Source organism: Cyprinodon variegatus, unplaced genomic scaffold (assembly GCF_000732505.1).
Source record: "Cyprinodon variegatus isolate N-32 unplaced genomic scaffold, C_variegatus-1.0 Scaffold179, whole genome shotgun sequence".
In the NCBI taxonomy this organism is placed as follows: Eukaryota; Metazoa; Chordata; class Actinopteri; order Cyprinodontiformes; family Cyprinodontidae; genus Cyprinodon; species Cyprinodon variegatus.
The window spans coordinates 389,242-406,007 of record NW_015150632.1 but is presented as its reverse complement, the minus strand read 5'-3'; the positions used below and the strand labels follow the sequence as shown (position 1 = coordinate 406,007).

The 16,766-nt window shown below is 39.3% G+C and overlaps 1 protein-coding gene across 6 annotated transcripts in view; it reads left to right on the top strand.

Moving 5' to 3' along the window:
- The window catches only part of pcdh7 (protocadherin 7), a 142,005-nt gene that overhangs the window by 41,622 nt on the left and 83,617 nt on the right, over positions 1-16,766 (top strand). The window lies entirely within an intron of this gene.

Below are 16,766 nucleotides of genomic sequence, written 5' to 3'. Positions count from 1 at the left end.
ATATCTTATATGAAGCAATAAAAACAGTCTGTTTCTATGTTAAAGAGTAAAAACATGATTATTAAATGAGCCTTAAAATAAAAGAGCTGTGTTAAAACATTACTAGTTTTTTTGATCTGCAAATAGTGCTGCAACTAACGATTATTTTGCAAATCGATTAATCTATCTTTTTTTTTCTGGATTAATGGATTGATAATCGGACAGTTCCTCAAAGAAGTTTTTTTTACGAAATTAAACTAGGGGGAAACTAAAACGTTTCCACTTGAGGAGTTCTGGATAGAGCATATTGACAGCAGAAAATATTTATTTCTTTTTCTTTTTTTTTTTTTACAATTTTCATACAATTACTTCTCTCAGTGGATTGCTCTTTCAGCCAAAGGCATGTATTACCGTCTCTATACTCCATTTTACAAATAATCAATTATTAAATTAGATGACAATTATTTCAATAATCGATTAATCACAATGAAGCTGATTAATTGTTTCAGCCCTATCTGCAACCTTTAGGGAAATATCAGCTGAGATGTTGCCATTAACAACTCTGATTATAGCTGATTGACTTGGGCTCGTTTTCATTGCTTGGTCCTGTAGCTCCTAGCCCTAGCTATGGGCACAGCTTTTACTAGGACTAACTGTGCATGCTCTCTTTCATCCCCTTTGACATGACATACCACTGGAGCTAGTTTACCAGTGACATCTCTAACAAAAAAAAGTACATATAGATCAAAGCTTTCTTTCCTTTTGTGTATCTGCCCCAGTCTTGTCCATCCCCTAGTCATCCTCGCTAGATGGCCTCTTACTCTGAGCCTGGTTATGCTGGAGCTTTCTTTCTGTTAATAGGAACCCTTTCTCCTTTTAACTGTGGCTGCATACATGTTCAGTGCGAGGGATTTCTGTAGTATCCAAAGCATAATTCAGATGATTACCCACTGATGAATAACTACCTACTGCAAGGTAACTCAGTGCAATCAGCTGGGGTTCCTTAGATAGAAAACTTAAAACTAATCATACTGTAGGATAGGATTGCAGTGTCTTTGTTAAATGCCTTGAGGTGACATTAGTTATGAGCAGTGGCGGCAGTTGGTCTGCTAAAGCATGGGGGTTGTGGTGTTAGTTAAATCCAAATGTAACGTATTGCATTAAGAAATGATGAAACGCATAAAATACATGACTACAAGAGGTGAAAATAACTGTTGTGAAACGCTATGAATTATGAAGCACAAGACAACTGTTTTGTCCAAATTATTGCTTTTTCTTCTCTTTTTTTGTCTCATGAGGAAAAAACTCCACCTGTCCAATCAGGACTCTTATTTCTCTGGTTGCTTCAATACACTGAGGCCCAAACCTCAATAGGAATTTTACATAGAGACCGACAGACATCGTTTGCTGCTCCAGAGCAGAGGGGAGATCGCATCTGAGAGCAGGCTAAACTGCTAAATAATGCCCAATATACAATCAATTCAGTTTAATGACAACATTTAGGAAGTTTAACAATGCATCCTTGACCAATTGTATTATGGATTTTACAGGGGAGGTCCAGCGTTTCTAGGGTTCAATGAGAAATTGTCACTAAACTGAAGTAAGATTTATATTAATCTGCAACTATTACATTGTTTTTAATCAAGTGGAGCCTAAAAACTGGTAAAACTAACAAAAAGAAATAAAAATTGAAAAGTTGTGATAAATTAAGAGCAACTGATGGTCATGAATTATAATGTTGTTGACAAATACAGGCTACTTTCCTTAATAACTTTGTTTTAAGGAATAGAAATTAATAGGAGGGTAACACACTGAACATTTTAATTATAATAAAAAATTGTTTAATTTTTAACTTTAGTCTATGTGATTAAATTAATGCAGTAAATAATATAAAAAAACACAATATCAATTAGAAAAGTTTTTGCCATTATCTGGTAATGATCTGTTATATTTACGTCACAGTTCACTAAAACATTTAAGGTAGAAACAAAATATGTGGTGGTTTAAATATGTGGGTAAATGTTTAATTTAATCAAAAAGATTGAATGACATTGGGATGAATTTGTGAACTGGAAGATTGACTAAGAGCTCAATGAATTGATTTGTTGTCATTGCTTTAAAAATTTTGGTTTTTTCATATAAGCTTATGACAAATCTTATGTGTAGGTGGTTGCCCCCACCTGTTGTCACCTCCTTAGTTTAATATGCTTTCCAGTGTATGTGCCTCTTTATCTTTGTATCACTGGCCAAAAAGCTGGATGCAACATAAGGAATTGGTGCTTAATTTTTTTTTAGGGAAGCAAACTATCTGGTTCACATTAGTGAAAGTGTGTGTGTGTGTGTGTGTAGTTTTTGCTCTAAATCCCACAGCGGGTGCCTTCCCATAATAATGATGCTATTAAACCCTGCACTTAAGCTGACTTTGCTTTTCTTTTTGCTTGTTCTTTACATCCCCTCCACCCCCCTCGTTCCATCTCCATCTTACTGTTTATGGCCCACAATTTTTTAACACTCGGTTAACCCCCCATCATCAGCAACATGCACCCAACACCCCCACCACTGCACCCAACTCCCCCCGTTGCATTATTAGTGCATATGGCTCTCTCTTGCCTCTGTAGAAGCTATTAGTTGAGATTAGGAGCAGAGGAGCAAAGCTTCTTCCTCTGTCCTCCCTCTCTCATCCTATCACTATTTTTTTAGGCTAGCTATAGCCGCCACGCTTTGCTGAATGATTACCATCCATTATAAAGCTTCATTGTGCTGACAGAGGCACAGAAAACCTGGTCGTAAAGAAAATGGTGGGAAGAGAGTGAGACACTTATAATCTTTAAACACACTTCCTGCAAGTGTAATGTGTGTGTGCCTATGAGGTGGGGGGAGGGTGTTGGATAGAGATGATTGGCCTTTAAAGCAAAGAGGTAGTCAGGAGGGGAAAGGAAGTGATTGAGCAGAACAGCCATAAATGCTAAACAAAAGCTGGAATCTGACACTGACTGGTTATTGCTAACTGCTGTTTCCCCCGAGGTTTGATCGAAGCTGCAGCGATGCAAACGTCCTCGCGCACCATAGGGAGCATTGTTAACCTTTTCAGTGTGGTACAGGGCCCCGAGTCTCCCACTCCTCCCCTGCTGAGATCTTTCAGCTGAGACGCACCCCTACTCCCACAGGTTGCACTTTTAGCTACAGGGGCCACACACAATGCTGCACATGCAGTGAAAAGTACAGCATGTTAGATTCTTTGTTATTCATGGAGTAAATTTAGACTACAAACATTTTAGAGGGAATAGAATTAAAATTGTAAGTGGAAAAAGGAAAAAAAAATCCTTGGCGTTGATTTTGGGTGTTCAAGAGATGCTGTGAGAAGAGTTTTGTTACTTGGTCAGAACAAACAAGACATGGATTGAATATTAATAATTTTCAACCCCACGATGCTGTTTGTGCCAATTTCCCTTTAGTATAAAAGCTCTGGATGTTGTAATCTTACCAGCACTTCATTTGGGCTCTAATTTATCTTTTGTGTTATACACTGTTTTAAACGGTTAGAATCAAAGCTAACCCATTATGATGTGGGGGTAAATTTAATAAAATTAATTTCTGTTTATCTATATAACGCCAATTCAGAACACATGCCATCTCAAGGTACATTAGAGAGACAATCCAATCAAATCATGCAGTCAGACTGGTTCAAAGTTTTTTTAAGGAAAACCAGCTCATTGCATCGACTCATTGACTCTTAAGCAATCCCTCACACCAAGCATGCTTGTAGCAACAGTGGAGAGGAAAACTCCCTTTTAACAGGAAGAAACCTCCAGCAGAACCAGGCTCAGATAACAATGAAAGCAAAAACGTACATTTGAAAAAAAGTTACTATATACAATATAAGCCCTAAAACACAAATACTGCCTTAAAATTAAACTATTCACCTTAATTACAATGTTATTTTTGATAATCTAATTGAACCAGCATGGTTAAAACAGTTCAAACAGCAAAAGTAGTAATCCAAACTAAATAATTGTCAGTACACACATTCTATATATATATATCTGTATAACAGAATAACAACTGATATAGAAATTTGAAAGAAATCCCAATTTGTTGAGAATTTTTTTTGTCTTTATCTCTTATTCTCTTTAAATGTGTTGATACAGTTGATACAGCACAGAAGTAGATTGGAATCGAGCCGGTTCTGCTTCTGTGTTTAGTTGGTGTTGTGCACTTAAGTATCTCTACCTGTGTGCTCATATAAAAGGTGACAGGTTATTTCTACCTTTTGAACAACCCTCCACATTGGCAAACATGAACATCCTATATTCTCTTCCATACATTAGCACTTCTGTGATTGCATCCGCCTCAGCTGCACTCTTCATCTCTCCCACTGCCTCCCCTCCCTGCAGTGGCATCACTCTCAATCACAACTATCTCTTGGATCTCTCCCCTTCCCCAAATCTACCACCTTCTTCGTGTCCATGCTTTACTTGTAATCTATTTTCCCTCCTTTTCACTCTCTTTCTCTTGCCAATACCCTTCTATATCATCCACTACTCCCTTCTTCACTACTTTTCATCTCTCCTCACACCACCATGCTATTCTCTTTTTGTTTTCCATCTCTCTTACTACCCCCTTTTTCTCTCGATCTCTCTGTGTCTTCGCCAGTGTTTCTCACCAGTCAATAATGAAAATTGCTTGCTACCTTGAATGGATTATGGGTGTGCGTAGGGGCCTTAGGTAGTTTGTTTGAAGGCGCAGTGGTGTCAAATGAAAAGGCCCGGGTCATTTTCTACCTGCCACAGGCCTTCTGCTCCCCATCACACATGCTTGGTAAAAGAGACACATAGAAACACACAATGGAAATAAACACTCATGCTCACAAACACACGGCTGATCAATGACAATGAATCAAGCATTACCACTCCTGTCTCCACACTCAGATGTACCTTTCCTCCTTTTCACTGCCTCCCTCCCCCTCTCTCTCCTCATGTATTATGAATGCTACCTAATTGCACGGCCCAGAATTTCTAGCCCAGGCTGGCACATTTACTTGTTTGCTTTGTATCTCTTTGCCTTCTGCTTGTTTGCTAAATCCTTCTGTGATAAGCTTGTTTACTCCTGGTTCTCGCTTGTTGAGATCAAACAATAAGCAGATTGAATGGGAAGTGCAAGCGCCTGATGGTCAGTTTCCCGGGGAAGGATGAAAAAATTAGGAAACAAGTTAAGGAAAATCCAATCCAAAGTGCACCTTAATATTTTTACCCTCCTTCAATCTTTCTCTTCTTTTTATCTCTTCATCTTCCACATAGTAGCTAGTTCTTTATGCAGTGACTCACGGTCACTACAGATCATACCAAGGGGGACACTCAAAAACTCAGTCAATCTCTGGGCAAGCTGTCACATGGTTGTTATTGAAAACCGAGTTGCACTAAGATTTCAACAATGCATCGTCCTCCAGCAATTGTGAAGTAGCTGATGTTTGAATAATATATAAAAGCAAAGATACGTGGAATAAAAAAAAGCTAATTTTGCAGCTAGTTTTTGTTCTAAAGTTCATTGTTGCACCATTCATTCTACCTGGAATTGACAAAGTTTCTCATTTTCTTTTTTTTGTTTGTTTGTTTGGGTTGTCAAAGTAACCTTACTTAAAAGTATAGTGGAGGACATTCTTTTTCCAGGTGGATCATCAAAATAAGTCGTCCTCCTAATTGTCAATCATTCTGGTGATATGTTTACGTAAGCCCCTCCTACGTGCTCGTGTCCATTTTCATTTTCCGGTGGTGAGTCTGACATAGTGGAATAAGGGCAAATCTTCTTTGGAAAGTAAGTTTGTACGTATGAGCGATGCGAACTGCAACTTTTGAACAGAGCGTGCACGAGGAGAAATGGGCTCATTTATGTTCTCACACACACGTGTAATAGGCATTCCCTCCCTAGAGTGGATACAGGTTTCTGCATGTGCATTTTTTTTTTTCAAAGTAGAGACGGTGGTTGTTTTCAAAAATATGCAAAAATCCTCCACTTTACCTTTAATTGACCATATTAAATTGTTAGTATGCTTAGCATATTGATGAATCTCTTCCTTTCTTTTTTGGTGGTTGAATACTAGAGTTTGGCAAATACTAGCCCTCGGGGCTTGTTGCACACTGCAAAAAGGATTTCTTATGGATCTCTTGCAACAATGCCCTTCTTCCTCCCCCTCTTCCGAAAAGAATTGAAAAAATAAATCCTACCACCAATAGCTGACACCCTCCTCATGCTGTAGCGTGGATCCATGAAGCTCGTCCAAAGCCTTGTGAATTTTCATCTAATTAACATCCAATAAAGAGCTCTGTGAACGCACTTGGTTTCAGAGGATTTTGATTAGGAGCATCATAGTAGTGAAAACCATAATACCATACACAAATACAAAACTTATTAAGAAACTCTATTGTTTTTTGTTGATACTGTATATATCTTTTTTTACATAATACCTTTTATCTATATTGTAACATTCATAGAATGTTTTGGAACTAACATTATCATTTTTTTTAAGATCCATACTTTGCCCAAAATCTGCTTCTCCAAAGCATAAATGCTAAAAGTAAATAATAGTAAAAAAAAATCTCTCAAGAGTCACAGTGCTCACTGACAAGATAAGCTTTGGGGCTAAAATTTTACAGCTACTAATAGACATTCACGCTCATCTCCTCTTCTGCCTCTTGGTGACTGGGCTGCTAATGTGTGACTGACAAGCCTCGGCTTCCACGTTGATCGGGCCACTTTTGCAGGTTGGCTAAGAATGTGGATGATGGACAGATTTGGGCTGTGTGCACGCGCACAAGTCGAGACACACTTGGATCAAAGTTTCTGCCTTACATCGCCCGTGCCTCACATTTAGATCGCCTGATCTGCATTCCAGCTCCCCAAAAATAAATATGTTGGATTTATCCTGTAATGGCCTTGGTTTGGATAGCAACAGTAGGAAAGCCCTGTTCTTACTTTTGCCAGATTGCTAGACTTGCACTCATATATTAGTCCAGCAAGGACCAATGGTTGTTAGATTGATATTTACCTTTAGTCAAATTAGAACCTTAAATCAAATGGTATTCACCTCATTTCTCCATACTTCTTTTCTAAAATGTAACCTACCATGAATGTTATTAAAAACAAAAGAGCTTTAACTGTTGGGGGACTAAAAAAAGCACATTAATGTCTACTGTATTCACATAAAACATTGTTGGTAGCTTTAAGCAGATAAAGGCCTGGTGATTTTTGTAAATCCATTCCAAAGCTGCTCTATTTTGTGAAAATAGCAAACAGCTCATTGATCCTATCTCTTTTAAGGCCCAGTACCTAAGCAACTCACCAATCAGAAGAGGTAGGGGTCTCTTCTGCTTCAGATTGGGGTTTAGACTGTCTTTCATTGCCTTTAAGTCATGATTCATTAATTAAATCCCCCCTGTTTTTTGAGGTATGTCCACAGAGTCAATCAGAGCTCTTGCCTTGGTTAATCCAGTTCTGATATCGTATTTGGGATTAACCTACAGGATTCTGAATGCTCCTAAAACCCACACAGTACACACTTAATGAGTTTGCACAGATGTCTTTCAATCAGTTATGGTTGACCCAATGAGAAGAAACAAAGGCATGCACTCACAAAATCGTATGATAAATTGTAATGACAGAATGAAATAGTTAGCTGGATTTAGGGCTTTCTTCCCTCAGGGAACATTCCTGTCTTCCCACAGAATGCAAAACCTGTGAAAAATCACCACTTTCATGTGCTTTTGTTAGCCTGATATTTCACCCCAAATTTGCCCGGCAAGCGAAAGCAATTTGCCCTGCAGGAAGTTCCACAGATCAGATTAAAGGCTCTACTACATTGCTGGATTTTGGTTTTACCTTGACATCCCGCACATGTGCGAGTCGCAGTGCTTTGGAAGGTCTCTGTGTCCACCAAATTCTGTGGAGACTGAACCATTATGGAGAATACCAACATTTCCTCCAGGAACTGCATCTTGATGATGACTGTTTTCTTTGAATCAGCTTCTTTCATGAACCAGAAATTATCCTACCTTGAGGATGTATTAACCAGACAAAGAGGTAAGGGGAGATTGCATCCTGGAGCTCAGGCAGGAGCATTGGGAAGTCAGTGCGGGAATACTGGCTGCAAAAGCCCCTAAACCATGACAAGGTAGCCAGCCATGCCCCCCTCTGGAGCTCAGGAACCACATGGGAAATTGGAGGAGTAGATCAGAGAAAAGAGTAGTAGGAGGAGACAGAGCAGGACAGTGGTGTATAGGTGGTGGCTTGTCGGTGCTAGCTCCCTTGGAGATTAAGGGAGGACAGTTAAACATTGGAGAAGCCCGATTTTCAGAAGAGGGAGAGAAGATGACAGCTGGCCATCATCATCAACTCCCTGATTGGTTTTGGTGAAGCAAATAATAACAAAAGTTTAAATTCTGTGAACTTTGCCTGCTTCTCAGGGGTGGTGGCAATCTTGCTCTGCTGAATTAGCCAAAAATGCACAGTTGCCTTGATGGAATCCCGATCTTGGCCTCACAGTGTTCCAGAGTGCTTGTGTGTGGGTTAGCATAATTTTTAGGTTTTTATTTTTAGGTTTTGTATTTGCTGTATGTTTGCACTAGCCATTTCTCTTTTGTAGGATTTTTCCTTTGTTTGTCATTTTTGTGAGTGCTCTTCTTATCATTATATGAGCTGTTTTTTGTTTGTTTGAACTGCGTGTAAAATTTACAGTGCATTGTCACCTCTCCACCACCATAGATATTGGCTTTTAAAAATGCACATTTGCCTTGATGGAATCCTGATCTTGGCCTCACAGTGTTCCAGAGTGCTTGTGTGTGGGTTAGCATAATTTTTAGGTTTTTAATTTTAAGGTTTTGTATTTGCTGTATGTTTACACTAGCCATTTCTCTTTTGTAGGATTTTTCCTTTGTTTGTCATTGTTGTGAGTGCTCTTCTTATCATTATATTAGCTGGGTTTTTTGGGTTTTTTTTTTTGCATGATCTACATGTAAAATTTACAGTGCACTGTCACCTCTCCACCACCATAGATATTGGCTTTTAAAAATGCACATTTGTGAAAAAGAAAATTGCAATCAGCGAGTGTTTATTTTCCTCTTGGATTAGTACTTTATTTTTTATCTTTTCAGCAATTTGCCTCTGTTTTTCTGGCGTTCTACCTCATTTGCACATTTTTATTAAGCCTTCCTAAACAGACTTCAAATATAGCCTTGAATTACTCTCAAATTGTTCATTTGATTTAAACATCTGGAGCAAAGACCACGCGAGACTGATAAGAAATTAGCAAGCCAGGGTACTGTATGATTTTCTAATTGACATCACCCAGAACATGACTGACACATTTAATTCCTCACTTGATTAAATATTAATTAGCTTCTGTAAGAAACAGAGATCCTATTTGTCAGAAAAAAATTGCAAAAAAAAAAATGTATTTCCTTAAGAGGTTTGCTGCTCAACACACCTTCAGACTGACCGGGTCATGAAAAAGAATGAGGGAATGAAATAGAACTCATTACTAGAGAGCGGGACCCATAACTTGAACCTTTATTAATGAGGGTGAGCTTTCACATGTCATGCAAAGTAATGGAAATCCTCCTCCAAAGTGTTTGAAAAAAGAAAAAAAAAAAAAATCACCACAAAATGCACCACCCACCCTATCTTTGGATTTACGAGCCGACAAGCCATTCGCCTTTTCTACCTTGTTAGTATTGCGCCTCAGCTCGAAAGCATTGAGATAAGCAGAGCGAGCGACATGAGAATTAGGGAGCGGATTGAGTGTGATGGATGACTTGGTGTGTAATATTCCTGACAGATGGATGAAAAATGAAAAGTTGTTGGTGCTGAAAAAACAAATGCAGGATTGGTGATGATCACATCTGGATGGGCTGATACCTGGCTGCAGCGGCAGCAGAAAAAAAAGGAAAGACAGTGACAACCCCTTGAGAACCGCTTGACAAGTTTTGCAAAAGATATTTCCTGCCCAGTTATGAAGGACCAAGAGCATTCGTATTCTATGTGTTTATCTTACTGTGTATGACAAGCATCATTAGCTGTAATATCATGAGTATGAGACCACGGAGGTGTCAAGAACAGTCAGCAAGAGCATATCTGGAAAATATGCCAGTCCCACACACCCAAATGTCATTAAAAAAGCACTCTTTTGCACAGCTTGTCAGGAGGAAAATAAGTGCAGAGGCTGTACACGTGCAAGGCCGATCAAGGATTTGCAGGATCGCTATTATTTCAGCAGACTGTGATTAGAACTGTCAGAATCGTTACCAATCACTTTAATGTAAAACAGCTGGGTGAAACAGAAATGTCACATTTCCATTAGGATTTTTTCACAATATTCAGTTTTCAGCTTTTGAAATTTGACTGCATGTTTTTAACCTCATTGTACCCTGTCAGTCTGTAGTGGAGAAATGATTATACTAAGATGCCTTACTTCTGGTATTCAGCTAGCATATCTTAAAAGTCCTTTGTAGAAATATAACTGACTATTTGATCTATGGCAATGATTTCAGGGTGCTTACACTGTCTGGAAAACTCTTGAGTTTTTTCCCCCCGCGTCTGGATAAGTATGAAAAAAAGATAATATGTCAATTTATCCTTCTGTGAATTCCTAGTTCTTCTTTCTGATAAACTTGAATTTTTCCATTCTCCTTTATGTTCCTCCATGCCTTGTCTTATCTTCCTTTCCTGTCTCGTCTGTCTTCCTTTCTCATATTCTAACTTATTCGTATAATTTCTCTCGACCTCCATGTTCTTTCTTTTTTATTTCTTTATGGTTTGACAAGGAATCCTTTTGCTCAGTTGCTTTTCAAACTAAAAGGTAATAGAACATTTCTTTTATGCTATCAGTTAAGTTTATTTTGTTGAATTTCTGAGGTAGGAAAACTGTTTCTCTGTCTGTACAGACAACAATATTTAAGTCTCAAAAACATTGGTCTGTGTAAAAAAAAAGGTGCACCTATATTCATTCTGGTGCTTTGCACAATGATATAGAGAGTGGAACAGTACAACACATCTCTAAAACTCATTCTCAACTCAACTTTATTAACAGAGCCATTTAAAAAAAAATCACAGCTGCCACATTGTTACATTTAGGGAAAGTAGTAAGGCAATTAATGTATGCATTGAATTAATTATTTTTGCACATATTTAGTTAAGATGCAAATACTCTTGGAAGCCATTGTAACATGCAGCTTATTGAGTTGTAATTCATACCTGACCTTTTGGTTTTGGCCAAATAAGAGTGCTGCATCACAGGAAAGTGAGGCAATGAAGCGATGCAAATGGCAAAGTAGACACACAGGGAATTAGAATCCGTAGCCTTCTGAATAATCACCCCTCCAATGCCTCACATTTTAAATAACACAGTCTGCAAAGAAGATAAATAAAATACTCCAAATTCCCCTTTTAGCATTATAACGTAAGCCAAGCATCTGTCTATAGAGAAGTGATTATTGTTTTAAGTTAGAGCTAAATACTAACTTCCCTCTCTCCTTCCACATCTTCCATGACCTACCTCTCAATTTACACCAGGGGTTAAATTAGCCGGCCTGATGAGGATATCATTATTTCAGCATGGTGCTGAGCTTATTAGGCAGTTACCAGTTGGCTTCTACTTTGTACGTCAGTGAATGGGGGGGCGAGTGGGTTTGAAACCTGTTCTGCAGAAACTGTGTACACAAAAAAGAGTGCATGGGTTTGGAAACGGCCCAGTCTGTGGCAAATCTCGGGCATTGTTCTTTGATCAAAGAAAGAGAGAGAATGGCAATGCAACACAAGCTCAAATTAAATGGATGTTTTGTCTCTTTGTGTGACAGCCTCTGCTCTGGCCTTGAGTTCTGATGTCAGGTTTTTCATATGGTTGTCACTGAATGACTTAGAATGGAGAGAGGTAAAAAAAAAAAAAAAGAGTGAGGGTTAAGAAAAAGGACAAATTCCTCTTTTTTGTTTCCTACAAAATCCTCAGGTATGCAAAGGAAAAGCAATCACAAACTAACATGGTGCTAACAAGGGCTCACTCTTGTGAATTGATTCGACAAAGCAGATCCGGTGAAGGACGGTGCACGTGATGTGCAGCGACCATTCTTAACGCTGCCCCTATCATCTGTCATGACAATGTCACTTTGAATCAATAGCCATCTCTGTATCACAGCTCCCCCCAAACCCCCACCAACCAGGACACAAACTCAGGAATGCCACCCAGAGCAGCCCCTCTAAGGTCTCCATGAGCAAAAAGCTTCAGCAAACAATGTGCAGATCTGTATGTGCTCAGTATTGGATATCCACAAGGCAGCTATCATCCCTGTCGTTAGCTTAGGTTACCTGAATAGAAGCCATTCATTCTCTGTTCCACCTCAAAGCTCACCGTCTGCTCATATCTGTCTCTCTCTTGATTAGAAGTGGAGGAAGGATGGAGATAGGGGCGCGGGGTCATGCATACAGCCAGGTGCTTTGACCTGCAGCCTGAGCAGGTGAAGGGAAAGACAGGGTTGAGTAAGTTGAAGTGAATTCAGGATATCTTCCATCTGTTGGCTGCTCCCTCCCTGCACTGTGGTAACTCTGCCACCCACCAGAAACCTTCATCCGCTGCCTTTGCTAGCTATCACACTGATGATTCTTTTATTCCTTGGATACCAGCTGCTGGTAAGGTGATAGTTGAAAAACACACATGCACATAAACACTCAGTTATGTGGGGACTGATTGCACCGAAGCAGGGAGGAGGGCCATTGGAGCGCAGGTAGAGTTCAGTAATTTTGCCTGTTTGACCTTGCATACCCTAAAGATGTTAATAACTGATACTTAAGTATTTTCCCTGTTTTCCTGATGCATAAAACATGCATCAGTTGATACCAAGGTGCTGATGCAGCTTGGTATTGACAAAAGCTGAGTTACATTTCTTTTTGTGTCAAAGGTTTTTTTCATGCTGTCAAAGTTACATTTAATACCCACAATCTCATAAATTATTACCCTGTCAGACTGTGACTTTGTCAGGTAAAGTAAGTGTACTGTAGATCTGAGCATGACCTCCTGTTATATAGGGGTGTACTTGTAGCTTGACATGATGTATCTATGTTAAACTTAGACAACTTTTATTGTAATTGTGTGGTGGGCAGTATGGCAGTATATAGGCATAAGGCGGGGTACACCCTGGACAGGTCACCAGTCTGTTGCAGGTCAACACCGAAACAAACAAAGACATACAACCATGCTTGCACTCAATTAAAGACAATTTAGAGAAGCTAATTAACCTAACATTCATGTTTTTGGACTATGGGAGGAAGCCAGAGTTCCCAGATGGAACTGATGGGGAGAACATGCAAACTAAATCCAGAATCGGGAATCGAAGCCTGAACCTTCTTGCAGCAAGAGAACAGTGCTACATACTGTGCCTCTGTGCAAACCTGTTGTAGAGTTTCCTATCAGTGTAAAATAGCTTTCATTCATTCATTGGTGCTAAAGTTAGAGACTCTTCTGGAGCCATTTCATTACTTTTGTGTCAGAGTGGTCTTCAGATCTACTGCAACTAGCTACTACAAGGCATCCTGTTTCTTGGAATAGCCATCAACCTTTAAAACTGTTTTAGTTGGGGATCAAAGATGGATATTTTAAAAATGTAGATATATTGATTTATTCGCCTTGGACTTTTTTTTTAAATTCCAAACAGAAATCCAGAAGGACTGGATAAAAACATACGATACATGTGCCGCAAGTCAGCCCTTCCAATTGCAGCTGATAAAAGAGACTTTTTAAACATGCTTTGTACAGAGCTTTCTATCCCATTTAGGGGATTTTATGTTAGGAAAATATATGCCATGTATGAAATAATCAGCACCCCTACTTAAAAATATGAATGGCATCTTCTTTTTCTGCTTTTCTTTTGCCACCGTGGACATCATTAGTGCTAGCTATCCAAAACTTTCAGACACCAAAGTTAATTACCCCCAAACACTAACTGCTTAGTCAACAACTGAGTAATAAGATCTAATGTCCGTGCAAATCTCCATTCGCTAAGAATAGTGTCAGTGAAGGCAAAAATGTGGAAAGAGCACCCAGACTTTAAGTGCACTTAAAGAAGTGGCTCTGAGGAGAGAACTATTTTACATGTGGATTAGTGTGCCTATCACAGTCATCAGACACTTGATACAAGGCCTTGATAGACTGATAGTCCGTCTTTCATGCCCACTGCTACATGGGGAGCCTTTTCCTTTTCTCCTATCTTTCACACACCTCAAACACATATACACTGATACAATCCTTCAAAACTGCTGGGATGTGACAGATCAGATTGTAAGATGCTTGCGCTTGCCTGTGTCGCTTATTGTAAAGTAGATCATATGCCTTTCAAAGTACATGCAAATATTGGAGAAAGCACATGTTGATATGTAAAGCGCACTACACCTAAGGAAGTCAGTATATCCATTTACTTATAAAAAAAAACTGCATTAAGCCCTTCCAGTTTCCAAGTCAAAGTCCTACTTTATCTTAAATGATGAGTACTGCCAGGGACACAGGCTTTTTCCACTTTCAACCCATTATTATTTTTTGCTGTGTTTTCCACTTTACACCCCCACCCCAGTGGGAAGGATAGTATCCGGGATTGTCTGGGCACGAGCCAAACACACACGAATTTCAATATTAATTTGGCTGGCACCTCGGCAGCCTCCCTGAGCCTCCTAATCTCCCACCGCATATCTTCATTATCTGAAAGTGTGCTTTCATCTTAATTCCATTTTCATCCATCAAACGTCGGGGAGGTTTGACCTTGCACGATCCCGACTGAGATAAAGAGTTAGGAGAGTGGGCGAGAGCCGCGGAGACCAAGATAGGAAAGCAAAGTTGTGGGGAAGGGGGAGGGAGTAGACGGCAGGTTTAAGATGATGAACAAGGATTGAGAGAAAAAAAAGCAACATGATAGAAAGGGTTTGTGTTCGAGTGTGAAGCCATTTCGGTTTTTGATAATCCTTATGTTGCAGCAGCAGAGTTTACTGTAGCGGCTCAACATATCTGCCTCGATTTCTCTCCTTTTCCGACCGGTTGTTATTCATTCCTCCCCCTAACTCGCCTTGGGCTATTCCCGTCCTCCTTCATCCTCTTCCTTTGCCGCGTCAGTTTATTTATCCCGACATTAGGGTTTAATTACTCATTTGTAGTAATTATTTCAGTAATTGTTGGAATCTTAATTGTTTTTATGCTGCCGTTGTCATGAACAGGTTGTGGATGGGACCTGTAAGATAATTAGGTTGTGTGTGTGTGTATGTGGTGTGATCAGGATCAGGTTGGCGCTCAGTTGATCCAGACAAAGAAGAGCCACCTGTCGGGACCCTCCTCAAGAAATGAGGTGAGTGTTTCTGAGTGAACGCCTGAGGACACACAGACACAGACATGGGAGCTCAAGATGCAGGCCACTTATCCAACATGAAGGATACATGCCTGCGTGATCATACTCAAATAGAACGCCTCATTAGTGGATAAGCTGTATATGCTCACTAAGCTATCGGTCTGCTCTCTTTTTGCCCATTTGGATCGCAGCCCTGATCTCATAAATGCAGGTTATCTGTTATCAGTGACTCAGGATGGTAAATAAAGAATCATTTATCAGCCCTATTAAATCCTCTACAATGCTTCAGCTTCTCTTTTGTATCTTAGAATTTTTTTTTTCTTATCCATCTCTCTGCAGTCTGTGTCTTGCCTTTTGATCATATCAATTCTGATTCTTCCCTCTCTCTCCGGTAGCCTTCATTTCAGAAGATATAGCATTCAGAGACTTTTATAAATGTTCCATCTGTGTTTGCGTGAAACAGATAGCAACGAAAAATGAGCTTCAGTTGATGCTGCTTCTGCTTATATTTCACATCCTTAACAATGAATGCATGGTTGTGACATTTGGCTGCTTTGTTGATGCCATGTCATGTTTTGTGCTGACACCCAGATTTGTGTCACAACAAGCTAACGTTAGCAGAGGCCCTTAGCCCAGATAGAAAACTGACAGTAGTGGGCTGTTGGTTTCCCACAGTTCTTCTAATGCAGTATAAGATAAAAAAAACTCCAGTTTCTTAAGTACTTGGCTTGAAAGAACTGCAAAACAATGCCCCTGTCACTGATACTGCAGCAGAAAAGTTTACATATTGTATTATGTTCACAAATTGTCTACACAGATTTAAACCTATTGTGGATATTCTCTTATTTATACAGTCAAAGGATATAAATGCTTAGAAATATTCATGCACTTCACATTAATTCTTTGTTATCCTTTTTAACTATAAACAAACATCTGTAATTCTGGTTGAATATTTGATATTTTCTTTCAAAACTATTTGTTTGTCACCCTTTGAGTGAAATTAAGTGACCTCCCAAACTCAATCCATAGATATTCATGTGTTGTGTGCAACAATAACAGCTTCCACTCTTCCCCTACGGTTTTTCATAAAGTTGGGGGGTGTATTCATAGGATATTCTTGAAAGGCCTTGACCTACCTCTCAATTTGCTTAAAGGCCAGCCATTGTCAAACATTGTGTAGTCATGTATTAAACAACAAGAAGACTTTGTTAAACTGTTGCTACTAAGTTATAAGCTTAACTTTCTCCAAAATCTCCTGTTATGCTAAAGCGATGAGTGAAACTAAGGAGTTGAGTCTTGTTCTTGGGAAAACTATCAAACCAAGACTCGACTTTGGATTGCCAAAGAAATTGTATTTTGTTACTTCAAAAAACATGTCTTCTCTGATCTGGAATCCACTAGATGTGTCCTTTAACAGGCTTC